The following is a 13,306-nucleotide window of genomic DNA, read 5'->3' as shown; positions in this document are numbered from 1 at the left end:
CCTGGACTAAAACATCTGACAACTCCTGGACAGTCTGTGGTGCAACCTGACACATTGGAGGCACTACCAGGAGACAGGCCAGTACACTAGGAGATGAGGAGGGGGCCATAGGAGGGCAAAAACCCAGCAGCAGGACCACTACCTTCGCCTTTGTGCAAGGAGGAACAAGAGGAGCACTGCCAGAGCACTTCAAAATGACCTCTAGCAGGCCACAAATGTGCATGTGTCTGCACAAACGGTTAGAAACTGACTCCCTGAGGATGGTATGAGGGCCCGACGTCCACAAATGGGGGTTGCACTCACAGCCCAACACCATGCAAGATGCTTGGCATTTGCCACAGAACACCAGGATTGACAACTTCGCCACTGGTGAAAGCAGGTTCACACTAAGCACGTGTCAGAATCTGGAGACGCCGTGAAGAGCGATCTGCTACCTGCAACATCCTTCAACATGACCGGTTTGGCAGTGGATCAGTAATGGTGTGGGGTGGCATTTCTTTGGAGGACTGCACAGCCCTCCATGTGCTCGCCAGACATAGCCTGACTGCCATTGGGTACTGAGATGAGATCCTCAGACCCCTTGTGAGACCATATTCAGGTGCAGTGGGCCCTGGGTTCCTCCTAATGCAGGACAATGCCAGACTTCATGTGGCTGGAGTGTGTCAGCAGTTCCTGCAAGATGAAGGCATTGAAGTTATGGACTCTCCCGCCCGTTCCCCAGATCTGAATCCAATTGAGCACATCTGGGACATCATATCTTACTTCATCCACCAACATCACGTTGCACCACAGACTGTCCAGGAGTTGGCAGATGCTTTAGTCCAGGTCTGGGAGGAGATGAGCCAAGTTTATCTTTCATCATCAGACAATGATAAATCAGATGCAGTCTAAGACCATCTAGTCTAAGTTTGCATTGTCTTACTTTTAGATAGTATTAGTAAGTCTGCCCCATTAAGTACAAAAGCTGAGAAATATTCCACTACTGATTGGTAAAGTGATCTGATTGGTTAACATGAGTAACTGCTCCACTCCTTATATGACTGTTAGACTGTGACACTGGATCTTAGAATCAACTATGTAAGTGTCATTACCCACAATGCTGGGAGTCATCAGAACAGAAGTGCTGAGGCATTGCTAAGGTGAGAAGTACTTCACTTTCTAACATTCTAGGTAGTTTTTTTTAAGCCATTTTATTTATTAGCATAATGATACGGCATATGACAACAGTCAATAAATAGTACAATGGTAGATAATTGCTATATCATGGCAGAGTAGGACTAAGGGGTGTATTTTTCTGTAACTATTCACTTTCATTGATGGTATTTATGGGAATTCCATATGTTCAGCAATTGACAGTACTAGCTGCCTTGTTAATGTACATACGTGTAAGGAGCAGGCTAGGCCGGATTGCCAGCACTCTCCATGGTGCTGAAGTCGGAGACTGCAGAATAACAGGCGTCCAACAGTCACTTCATAAGGAACAATTCAGGGTTAATTTAAAAGCAAAGCACCCACCATGTTAAAGATAGATGATGTTGCACAGAACAAATTTCTATCATTTTTAGTAAGGTTCTGTGTAAAATTGCTTGCATTCATTCACTGTATTGGATTTGTATCTTAAATACTTTCCTCGGCTAACTAGAGTGGAGTATATAGATGAAGGGTAAATTCAATGACAAGTTCACTTACACTATGGCATATTTTTATATCTCATAGCTTTATCAAAGGTGATACTGAGGATGTGGTAGCCTCACGAAATTGTGCAGGTGGGTGGGAGCTATTACTGCTGGTGGTAAGCCAGACTGAAGTGAAAATGCAAATTAAAGGAGGTTTTGAAAGACTTTGGAAAAGGCACAGGATATATACTGTAAATGCCCAACAGATGCAGGCTCAACCTCTGGGACCAGCACCGATTTTTAGAACAGGGGGTCTCCTGACCCTGTTTCACAGTTGCTATGACTGGGGAGATGGCCATGCATGCATAGATGTCTCCACTTATCTCTATAGCCATTCTGCAAATAGCCAAGCACACTTGTATATCTTGTGACTATGCCATAAAACTCCTGTATGGAAATAAAACTTAAAAAATTTGACCAAGTGTTGTAGCTCTTGTCCTAAATTTAACTGCCCTGTTATGCTTTAGACCCTAGTGCCAAGTTCTAGTAATGCTAGTACATCCCTGTTGCCATACGTAGACAATGCTCAATAAGTAATACTTGAAGCTACCTATAGCAGTGGCATCATATGTAGTGTATCTGAACACTAAATACAGCAACGCTATATAAAGTACATATAGATACACTTTCACAGGTACAATGCAAAATAAAACTAGTATAAAAAACCTTGGCTGCAGAAGTATAAACCAGAGTCTATAATTGTACAGTATATGCATTATTAGGCTGCTGTATGAATTATCATTCAGTTTTAGCCAAATATTTCCAAGATATAGTATTTATAAGTTACACTCGGTCATCACAAATCCAGAAGGTCACACACTGAAACTGCAGATGTAACCTAAATGTGGGACACAATACTTCCAATATTTTCTTGTTGATGTTGTCATTTTTGCATGATCTGCAGCACATATGCCCTCTAGGGGCACCTATACACAACGCAGTTTGAACTCCACCATGGAAACGTCACCATATAAAAAATCTGCTATTAATTAAATATGCAAATCAAATCTCTGGCAAAAAAAAAAAATCTCTTATTTCCTTTATGAAATTAACACAAAGAATTACATTTTGCTAAGCAAAATATGAAATTTTGTTCCATCTCCCTTTTTTGTACAGCTGTTGAGAAGTATGAGCTATGGTCTACTGGAATATATCATTCTGTTATACTGACCACATAAAAGGGTAATGGGTTTTGTTGTACAAATGGTATCATATTATGTCTGTCACCCTACAAATGTTACACATATATTTTTCATAAACTTTATAATATTTTGTAAACCTAAAACTTGTCTTTTTTCTTTTGCTATACAGTTTATTGCTATCCAGTAACCATTGTAATTACCCCTCATTCACATCTGCGTTGGTATTTTGTTTGGGGGAGTCCGCATGGGGACCCCCATGAATGGAATACCAAATGCAATTGCAAGCGCTGTGCAGTAAAAGCACACGGACTCCATAGACTATAATGGGGTCCATGTGCTGGCTGTACACTGCCCACACGAATCATGTGGACAGGACAGTAGATTGTGAACTACTTTCCTGTCCACATGTTCCCTGTGGAGATCTGGCGGCAAGCACACGGACCCCATTATAGTCTATGGGGATCCGAGTGCTTTCACTGGCACACCGCTTGCAGTTATGGACTCCCCCGGACGGAATACTAACGCAGATGTGAACGAGAGGTAAGCTGTTGCGAAAGCTGACAATAGCGTCAATGGGTTTACAAACAGGAAATGAAAGAATATGGCCATCCTCATGATATCTACTATATATCACATATCTTTAGTTCTGACACAATCTAGAAGCATTTACTTTACTAAATGTGAAATATATTTGTGGTTCCTCTTCAGGTTTAATGACACTTTAATGGTAAATGATGGTTGCCATCGGTGCTTAAACAATCTACATGTTGTACATGTTTTTTGAAATGTTGAAACCTAATTTGCTATAGTTATGTTTGAAGACATTGTATTTCTAAAACCTGTAAATTTATTTACCATGAATGACTAATTTTTATATTTTAGGATGTCATAGAGTGATTTCTCTTACAGTCAGTGTTCACAATGACTATGTAAATACATATCTATCACAAAATCTTTGAGGTACAATATATTATTATTATTATTTATTTATATAGCACCATTAATTCCATGGTGCTTTACATATTAAATCATGTTAGATAAATATGGCATATCTACTGGCTAGGCTATATATCTATAATAGATACAGAATCCAATACTGGGACCTGCAACTATCGCCACCATTCCTGTGTAATACAACAGCTGCTGTGAATGGAGAGGAGGAAGCACATGTGTCTCTCCATTTGGTAATATGGTAGAGCTGAATGGCTGAGAAATATGAAGCAAATATAAAATAATACATTTGGGTCTGTTGGGGTCTGTTGGACTCCGATGGACCAGAACAACTGAGAGACAATGCTAGTGTAAACCTAATATAAGAAGGAATACATGGGGAGATTCCACTTACTGTACATTAACATTTGCACTACATATAGTTCTAAATCCCAACTGGGTGTGATGTTTATCGGGGAGTAGCCATGGAAATGTCCATACAATGTTGTACAATGGATTATCTGCATACGGGGGATTGGAGATTCCCCTAGTACAGGCATCCATGCTATGCACATTTGTGTCCATTTATCATTGCTTTGGTCGCACAATTCTGGTGCTTTTATCTATTTTGCAACATTTTTAATGGATGCAACTAATTTAATGAGTTTCTTTTTACAAATTTTCACCTAATGCATCTTTTTTCAAGAGACTTCTAGTGAGAGCGAGGTTTAATAGGCGACATCTTTGAAAAGTTAAAAGTTGCTAAATTTTTGCCCAAGCACACTCCACTTCTAACTTAAAAGTGCACAAAAAATACATCCACAGTGAACTGTGACCCCCTCCACCTAGAGAATTCTAACACATTTAGAAACCAGAATGAAGCATTTCAATACATTTGTTGCAAGAAAACAGACTATTAAAAAAAAACAACCAGGTTGGAAAGGTGGCATTAAAAATACCATCATGAAAAATCAGCCACAGTGTAACATGGGAGGAGACGATAGTACCCCAAAGAAACAAAATATATTGCAACACATTGCAATTGTCTCCCTGGTCATACATGAGCTGTTTACTTATGTTTACATTCAATTTGTTGCATAAAACTACACAGAAAAATTCCTAAAAAATCAATCCTAATTCACTGGAGCCATAATCATAATTATTTTATATTTGTCAAAAATTAAAGTGACAGTCAAAGAAGGTATTTGTCTTCTTAAACCTTTCTATTTTTTATTATTCTTTAAAAAAAAACTCAGATAAGAAATCCTTAAATATTTAATAACTGATTCCTAATAATTAGCATTATGATTGTTTGCCACTTGGGGGCACTGTTCTGTTGTGCTTTTACGGCAGCTAATTCTAAGACCTGATAGCACAAATAATTTTACTTCATTTTTTAAAAAAATCACATTTACAAACAATATTTGTGTGCAGAATTAGCTACCCCTAAATTAAATATTTCAATTCGATTGAAATTTTCACTATTTCCACTATTATCTATTTTTATAAACCTTTTAACTTTCATCATACAAAAAAAATGAATATTTCAAGATACATTTAAACTATAATAAATATGTTGCCATAGATATTTACATTGTTTACTCATTTTCCCATACAATTTTTACAAAAAACTGATCTCGGTTATCTATTGTGTGTTCCTATTTAACAAATACAAAAATGAAAAAAAATTATTAATATAAATAAATAAAATTCAATTGTATCTGCAAATCGCAATATAATAATTCTAAATATACATCTTTATTTTACTTGTACATTCAGTTCTAAGGATTAAACGGTCACACATGAATATGTGCAAATCTTCAATCCCCCTCCAGTGTCATGGAGATGAAAAAATTAAAATACAGTCTGGCATATGTCAAATAGAGAGGCCATGAGAACGTGGCATTGATGGCCTTTGTGCAAAACTGAGGCCTAACATCATATATCCACCTTACAACAAGAACAATGGCCGAACACATCAGCTAAATCTACACATGAAACAGGAATCAATGGAGAATATTAGGAGTAAAATCCCTAAACATTTATGGCTACAAAGAAGAAAATAATATATACATGTGCACAACCCGATTTTACACATGGAGACGCTGAAATTCACTGTAAACAACACAGCTATGCCTTTCATTACAGAATCCACAAGCCTCATAGAGATCTGTATTTCATGGTAAAACAAAGGGTCAATACAGTGCGACAACATCTGTGTATAGTGAAATAAAGCCTGAATCTTCACCATTTATTAAGTAAGGGTTGCATCGTATTTTCTACAATGGGAGATTTTTTTTTTTTTTTTTTCAGAATTTAAAATGTTCTTAAAATTTGAACCATTAACCAGTATGCACAAAAAATTCACAAAAATATGTTTTCGCGTATCACTGGCATATAATATGAGCAAACCATTGAAATAATAATATCACTGCTATCCTTGTCCATACAAACCGCTATAGATCAAATACGAAACTGGATTTTTTTCCATTATTATATATAGTTACTGCTGTTTTTCTATAGTGGGAGCATTTTTCACAGTGCAGAACAGGGAATATATGAAATGGCATGATTCCACAGTCTAATCTCTCTATGTCAGACATATATATATATATATATATATATATATATATATATATATATATATATATATATATAATTTTTCACTAGGTATTAAACTATAGGAAGCTGAGGGCTAAGGAAGACGCTCAATGACATCAGAAGACACAATACAGATAGTAAAATGATAAAATGTATACAGAAAATGTACCCAGTGTAATAAAACCATGAATGTAAAGGCCAAATATGGTGAAGTCAATAAAGTCCAGCAGAAATACTGTCGCCTACTGGCTGCCAGAAGTTGCAAGGCTAATGGTTTGGCCACTGGACAAGAGAGTAATATGGTCCGTTGCCTTTGACATACATTCTATTTCAGTTTCAGTGGGTTATATTTCCATAACTCAAATTTCATGGTGAGTTGGGGCCACACGGTGGCTCAGTGGTTAGCACTGCAGCCTTGCAGCGCTGGAGTCCTGGTGTTCAAATCCTGCCAAGGGCAGAAAACCATCTGCAAGGAGTTTGTATGTTCTCCCCGTGTTTGCATGGATTTCCATCCCATAATCCAAAGACATACTGATTGTGAAAAAATGTACATTGTGAGCTCTATGTGGGGCTCACAATCTACATTTAAAAAAAAAAAAAAAAAAATTCATGGCGAGTTGTTCTGACAAATTCTACATATCAGACGCATGATATAACACTCCGGCCTTAAAGACAAAAGGTTTATTCGAGACCACCCATAGATATGCTATGTATTCGATGACACTGAAGTTAGTTTGAGGTCATGTAGATTTAATGTGAATAGTAAAGAAGTCTGTCAGGGTTGATGTCAGCACAAGGCAGACTTGGTGATCTGGGTAAACATGCTCCACTATTGTCAAGCAAAGGGTGAGGTAGACAAAGAGTCCATTGTGACTTGGTCACCCAGGTGTCTACATAAACCTGGAACTCTGAGCTGCGGTTCTTTTTTGTGGTAAAGGCCTTTCTCAGCCCTCAGAAATAGGGCCTGAAGTTTCTTAGCAAACCCCCGCCCCCAAGACTGCAAACAATAAAGAGCTGACTTCTTGGCTGCTATGTCTGGCCATAGATTCATCATGTTGGATTAACATATAGTTAGAAATTTAATAAACCAATACATTTCCACTTCCCTCTGCGTTATTAACTCTTTGTGTAAGGTCTCATTGTGCTTAGTGATACATGTTTTTCTCACCATGCCGTCCACATGGTCTGATGGTTGTATGCTGACTGCATTCATAATGCTCAGTGACTGGGATTTTTTTTATCTCTATGGTCACCGAGCTTGCTTGTTCACATAGCAACATACATTCAGTCAAAGAATGCTGTGTGCGATCTTCCTGACATCTTGGACTTCAAGATGTGCCACCAGTATACTGACTAATAGGGCTTAATAATCCTGAAGCAGGCCTTTGTTATTCATGTTATAGACTCTTTAGCCAACTCGTTTTACACATTTTATAAAAGTAAGCGAAAATAAGATAAATAGGATTTTGTGCTTTGTTCATTCATGACTGATGCTATGTTGTAGAGATTGTGTGGCAAATGCACAGATCTATTCCTATGGGGTTATAGAATAAAACACTCCCTTTAACAGCTCTGAGGTCATGTAACTTGACTGGACATCATTCCTGAACTTACCGACTCCGATTCTAGTATGCTATATATGACCATTCATTGTACTCTGCCTATAAAATAGTAATGTCGCTAATGTGATATTAATACCTCTCCAGTCACACCCAATTTCATCCATTTTAATTTATCTAAGGACAAGACCTTGATGCATTATGTGATTGAAAGAGGGCGATACCCTTTACTGAAGCTAAGCAAGATCTCACACATGCCCCTAGGCCTAGATCTGGCAAATTATTCCCAAACAGCATCTTCTAATAACCACTCCCAGCATTCACACCCTGAGACAAAGCTTGGGAGAAACCCAACATCAGGCACTTTCTACACACATGGTTATTATCAATCACATCTCACCGTCATGTGTAATACCATTATTCCCCCCTTTGTTTATGACATACACAGCACGTGACAGCAGTGTATTGCTCAGTCTACAAGACGCTTCATTTCTTATTCACATACTTTTTGATCTTTACAAACATGGATTAAATCATAAAATCAAATCATATAGAAATTACTGTTTCCTATTGATTAGTTTGGAATCCGACAGATTGTACTGTCCTGCTATAAAACTGACTAACATGATATGCAAATAATATACGTGTACATACGCAGATGATAGCACATAATTATATGGAAATCAATTCTAGCCATGTCTGTATACTACTTTGCTGTATTTCTCAACACATTAGTCTGCTATTCTAGTAATTATAGCCATATAATAGGTTAGACTTGCTGACACATTTAAAAAGAAATATCTATCATCTGTCTAGAATATTAAATCTTAGAATCAATAATATTAAAAGGTCGGTGATATAATCAGATTATTACATAATGGGATTTACACTTTTTGTTTTTGCATCTGTAGCCAAGCATTTTACTGAAAATCTGTGTTTTTTAATATCTGTCTGTCAATCTATCTCTTTACCTGTCAAACCTATAAGCCTACCATATCTATCTATCTATCTATCTATCTATCTATCTATCTATCTATCTATCTATCTATCTATCTATCTATTCACCCATCCATCCATCCATCCATCCATCCATCCATCCATCCATATGTTACATGTCTTATATCTATATATTTATCTATTAATGTCTGTCTCTTATCTTTCTATTTACAACCTACCAATCATCTATCATCTATTTATTTGTGATTTCTTTTTTTTATCTATCTATCTATCTATCTATCTATCTATCTATCTATCTATCTATCTAGTTATCTATCATACATTTGTGTTCTATTTATGTATGTATCTATTATCTATTAGATGCATTTAAATGTTCCGCTTACATCTAATGATATTATATTTTATATTATCAATAATAATATGGAATGCCACAACTTTGCAGTTTCTATACTTACATATATTACTTATATATTACTTATTTACATATATAGTCAAATACTGCTTTTAGTATTTATTATATATTTGATATGTTCACCAATATATATGTTAAATAAAATATATTTGGCGAAATTCAGATCAAATAAGCATATACAGAATATCACAGAATATCACTTTCACAGTCTCCATTAACCTGCAATCTCAACAAAATACACAATGTGATCTTACCTTGTCCTCCGTAAAATGTCCTCATGAATTTTGAACCTAGAAAACAACAGATGGTGTTCAGTGTTCTATAGTATTTAGGTTGACACACATTCATGCATAAAGCTTCTTTTTGGTACTTGAAGTATTGGTTTAAAATGACAGGTGTCATTGTTTATACCTATTCTTTCTTAAATTACACTTTTTAATTTTTATTTATTTTTTTTTTTTTCTTAAATAGCAATGATGCAATACAGGGTACAGATAGGGAATGTAGATTATAAGCCCAATATGGGACAGTGAGTAACAATGTTTGTAAAGCTCGGTGGAATTTGTTGGTGCTATACAAGTAAGCAAAATAATAATATAAATAAAATAAGATTCTAAGAATATGAATATTGTAGTAATTGATAATTTAAAAAGCCTTCTGTTAATATTATTCTTCCTCATTACAACCTTTTATGGAATAAAGGTGCAATATTTTCTTCACATACATATAGCTATATTAAGATGGAAAACATTTAACAAATGTATTTATAAAATATCTATTTATCTATCTATCTATCTATCTATCTATCTATCTATCTATCTATCTATCTATCTATCAAACCATGTATGTAGAATGATCATCTACAATACACCTGCTCTCAGAATATGCTATGTAAATAAATATTAGTAGAAACCAGATTAACACATGAATATAATAATAATAATAATAATAATAATAATAATAATAATAATAATATATTGTTGGAATTAAATTTGAAGTAGGAAGTATTACGGGGTAGGTATGCGTGAATATTTTGATGCTATACCAGTGTTTACTTACTGTAGATAATATATGCAGCACAAGGCTTAGGCTAGTGTTAGTGTTAGTCTTTAAAAAGTTAAGTCTGGCAGAATGCCCCCTTTGTATGCTGGCTATAAGGAAGGCCTGATTCATTCATTTCTCCCTGTAGCTTCTCCATTTTTCCCACAGCCCAAAATAGAGAGGGGATTCAAAATCAAGTTCAGTTTGTCCAATTAGCATGACAATGATGTCTGGGGGGGAGAGGGTCTCTTGAGGCAGAGGGTCTGCACTGAATAGGCTGGACTCCACTGCACTCAGGGCATTTTCCCAGGCTTCTAAACAAGCCTGCAACTGTTTGTCTTGTATGGTAAACGTTTTGTTATGAAGTTTGTCTTGTAATAATAAGAAGAATGAATCATTAGTACAGGGGCCAGGCTCACAAAAGGAGTAGGGGGTGTGGAGCCCTGGGATACATACACTTCAGCTTTTTGTACTTCACAACAGGGAATGGTGTCAAGTAGAAAAATATATTTATTGGAGAAATGTCTGTCTAAGTATATTTTTGTAATGGATATGTACATATATGCTTTATGTATTAAACTAATATATATTTAACCACACACATCTATCTATCTATCTATCTATCTATCTATCTATCTATCTATCTATCTATCTATCTATCGATCTGAGACACACAATGTTACACATATGAGGTTAGGCATACATATAGAAATACTTGATATATTCCTGTGTCATGCATGGTGGTTTAAAGACATAAATACACACTTACTTGTATAGAATGACTTCTTAGTCTCCATCCATACTAAGTAAATAGAGATATGGTGGAGGGTCTGTCTCCTGCTTGGTCCACTGTGAGTTTTGGTCAGGCAGGAGGTGATGGAGCTGCTCCCCAGTCTGGTGCATAGGAGGCAGAGGATAGGTGGGGGAGGGGGAGGATAATCCCTCTGTTAACTTAGTTGTAATAATGTGATGTCTTGCACTTGTTTTCTCCCACAAGATGTGTCTGGGGTTCAGTGCCTCTGCAGACGTGTGCAGAAATCCTATGAGAGCTCCCATTCATTGTCATATCTATTGTGTAGCCGCTGCATGATCTATTTTGTGTTTTATTCACGCCTTTTAGTGACCCCCTGCTCAATAGCACAGGAATAACTTATGAGATCCCATTTACCTCCAGGAGACAGGGAGAGAACGAGAAGATATCCTTCAAGCAGCCACAGACTAGAAGAACTTCACATACTGTGAACCAGGCGCTGTATACAAGGCACTGGGCAGCAACCCAAGTTCATTCTTTATTGTATCCGTGTTGGGGAAGGAAGAAGATCCCTGGATCCTCCACTAATGCCCAGGTCCTCTGGAATCACTGCAATCTGGATGAAGGAGAAGAAGCAACAGCTGAAGAGATGACAGGTGATGCTGCTACAACTGGGGTATACCGAAGCAGCTCCTCCAGAGGATGGATCTAGAGTCACAGCACTGTATGGAAAGGTGAGGATCCAGGGACTTGTGCGGAGCACACACTGCACAATACAGTGATCCTAACTGCTGGTAGATGCTGAGGGCACTGTGCAGTCAATAGTGGACCACTGCAAAGCTTCCGAGAATGACTGATGCACTGACATATGTGTCAGAAAGATGCAGAGAGAGCAGTGAGGTGAAGAAGTGGCAGTGCCATACGGAGGATGCAATGAGGTGTGGAAGTGCTGAGCCTTGGGGAGGGTGCAGCGAGGTATTCAAGTGACAGTGTGAATGTGAGGGTACGATACCTTCATGATGTAATGGGGTGTAGAAGTGACAGTGAGCTGGTGAGGGTGCAGTGAGTTGTAGAATTGGCAGTAGATGCAAAAAGTGCAGTGGGGTGTAGAAGTGGCAGTTAGATGGTGAGGGTGCAGTGAGTTGTAGAATTGGCAGTAGATGCAAAAAGTGCAGTGGGGTGTAGAAGTGGCAGTTAGATGGTGAGGGTGCAGTGAGTTGTGGCAGTGAGCTGGTGCGGGTACAGTGAGGAGTAGAATTGGCAGTGAGCTGGTGAGGGTACAGTGGGGTGTAGAAGGGGAGTGAGCTGGTGAAGTGAGATGTGGCGATGCCTTGTTGTTGCAGTGACCGTAGAGACAAACTGAAGGAGAGCCTAGTGTGAGGTCCGAGGAGCCCAGCTGCCAGTGTCGGGATGAATGAGGATAGGTGGGCGTAGAGAGCAGGGGATGCGGTGGCATGTCTGCCAGTGAGCCGCATGCTATATAGACATTCTATAGGGTATGCTGGCAGCGATGCAGTGACATGCTGTATACAATACTCTAGGTATGGAAGGCTGGCACACAGCTGTGCCCCATTACCAGTCATCATCTCCCCCTTCCCAGCCGTCGCCCCCTGTGTCTGTCAGGGGCACTGTGCCCAACAGCCGGTACCTCTGGGGCGCTCCCGCAGCCTGCTGCACGTACATCCCTGGGTTCATCTGCACATCCATTTTGGAAATGGAGAAGGACAGAAGGGAAAAATCCCCTTTTTTTGGTTTCTCCTCCACGCAGTGCTGCGTCCTGACGTCACACCCCAGGATAGGTCAGCTGCATGCACATTCTAATGCAGGTTACTTCTCACAGGATACTGGGGAGGGGGCGCTCTCAACATTAACCCCTCACCACATATGCCTGCTAGCTAGCTACATGTCTGCAAGGATCGCCTCTTGTTTATTACCTACCAAACTACCCACGTACCTCTCTAGGTAGCATCTGTTTATTCATCTAGCCTTCTATGTATTAGTTATCTCTCTATATATCCTCTCATCTATCTATCTATCTATCTATCTATCTATCTATCTAACTAGCATCTATCTCCTATCTATCTATCTATCTATCTATCTATCTATCTATCTATCTATCCATCCATCCATCCATCCATCCATCCATCCACATAATCACTCCTGTATCTACATAGCATCTGGCTATATACCTACAGACCTACTCCTGTATCTATCTACGTATTATCTAATCTATCCAT

At 38.2% G+C, this 13,306-nt stretch overlaps 1 long non-coding RNA gene across 1 annotated transcript in view; it reads right to left on the bottom strand.

The window, feature by feature from the left end:
- Positions 1-12,937, bottom strand: part of LOC142212721 (uncharacterized) — an 83,813-nt gene extending 70,876 nt beyond the window's left edge. The window contains exons 1-3 of the long non-coding RNA XR_012717210.1: positions 12,718-12,937; positions 11,088-11,685; positions 9,532-9,567 (exon numbers count right to left, since the gene is read on the bottom strand). This is a non-coding gene — a long non-coding RNA (uncharacterized LOC142212721). The remainder of the gene's footprint in view (positions 1-9,531; positions 9,568-11,087; positions 11,686-12,717) is intronic.
- Between the last annotated feature and the right edge of the window lie 369 nt (positions 12,938-13,306).

The sequence above is a fragment of the Leptodactylus fuscus genome, chromosome 1, assembly GCF_031893055.1.
Source record: "Leptodactylus fuscus isolate aLepFus1 chromosome 1, aLepFus1.hap2, whole genome shotgun sequence".
In the NCBI taxonomy this organism is placed as follows: Eukaryota; Metazoa; Chordata; class Amphibia; order Anura; family Leptodactylidae; genus Leptodactylus; species Leptodactylus fuscus.
The sequence above is the reverse complement of the archived record's forward strand: the minus strand, read 5'-3'. Positions and strand labels throughout refer to the sequence as shown.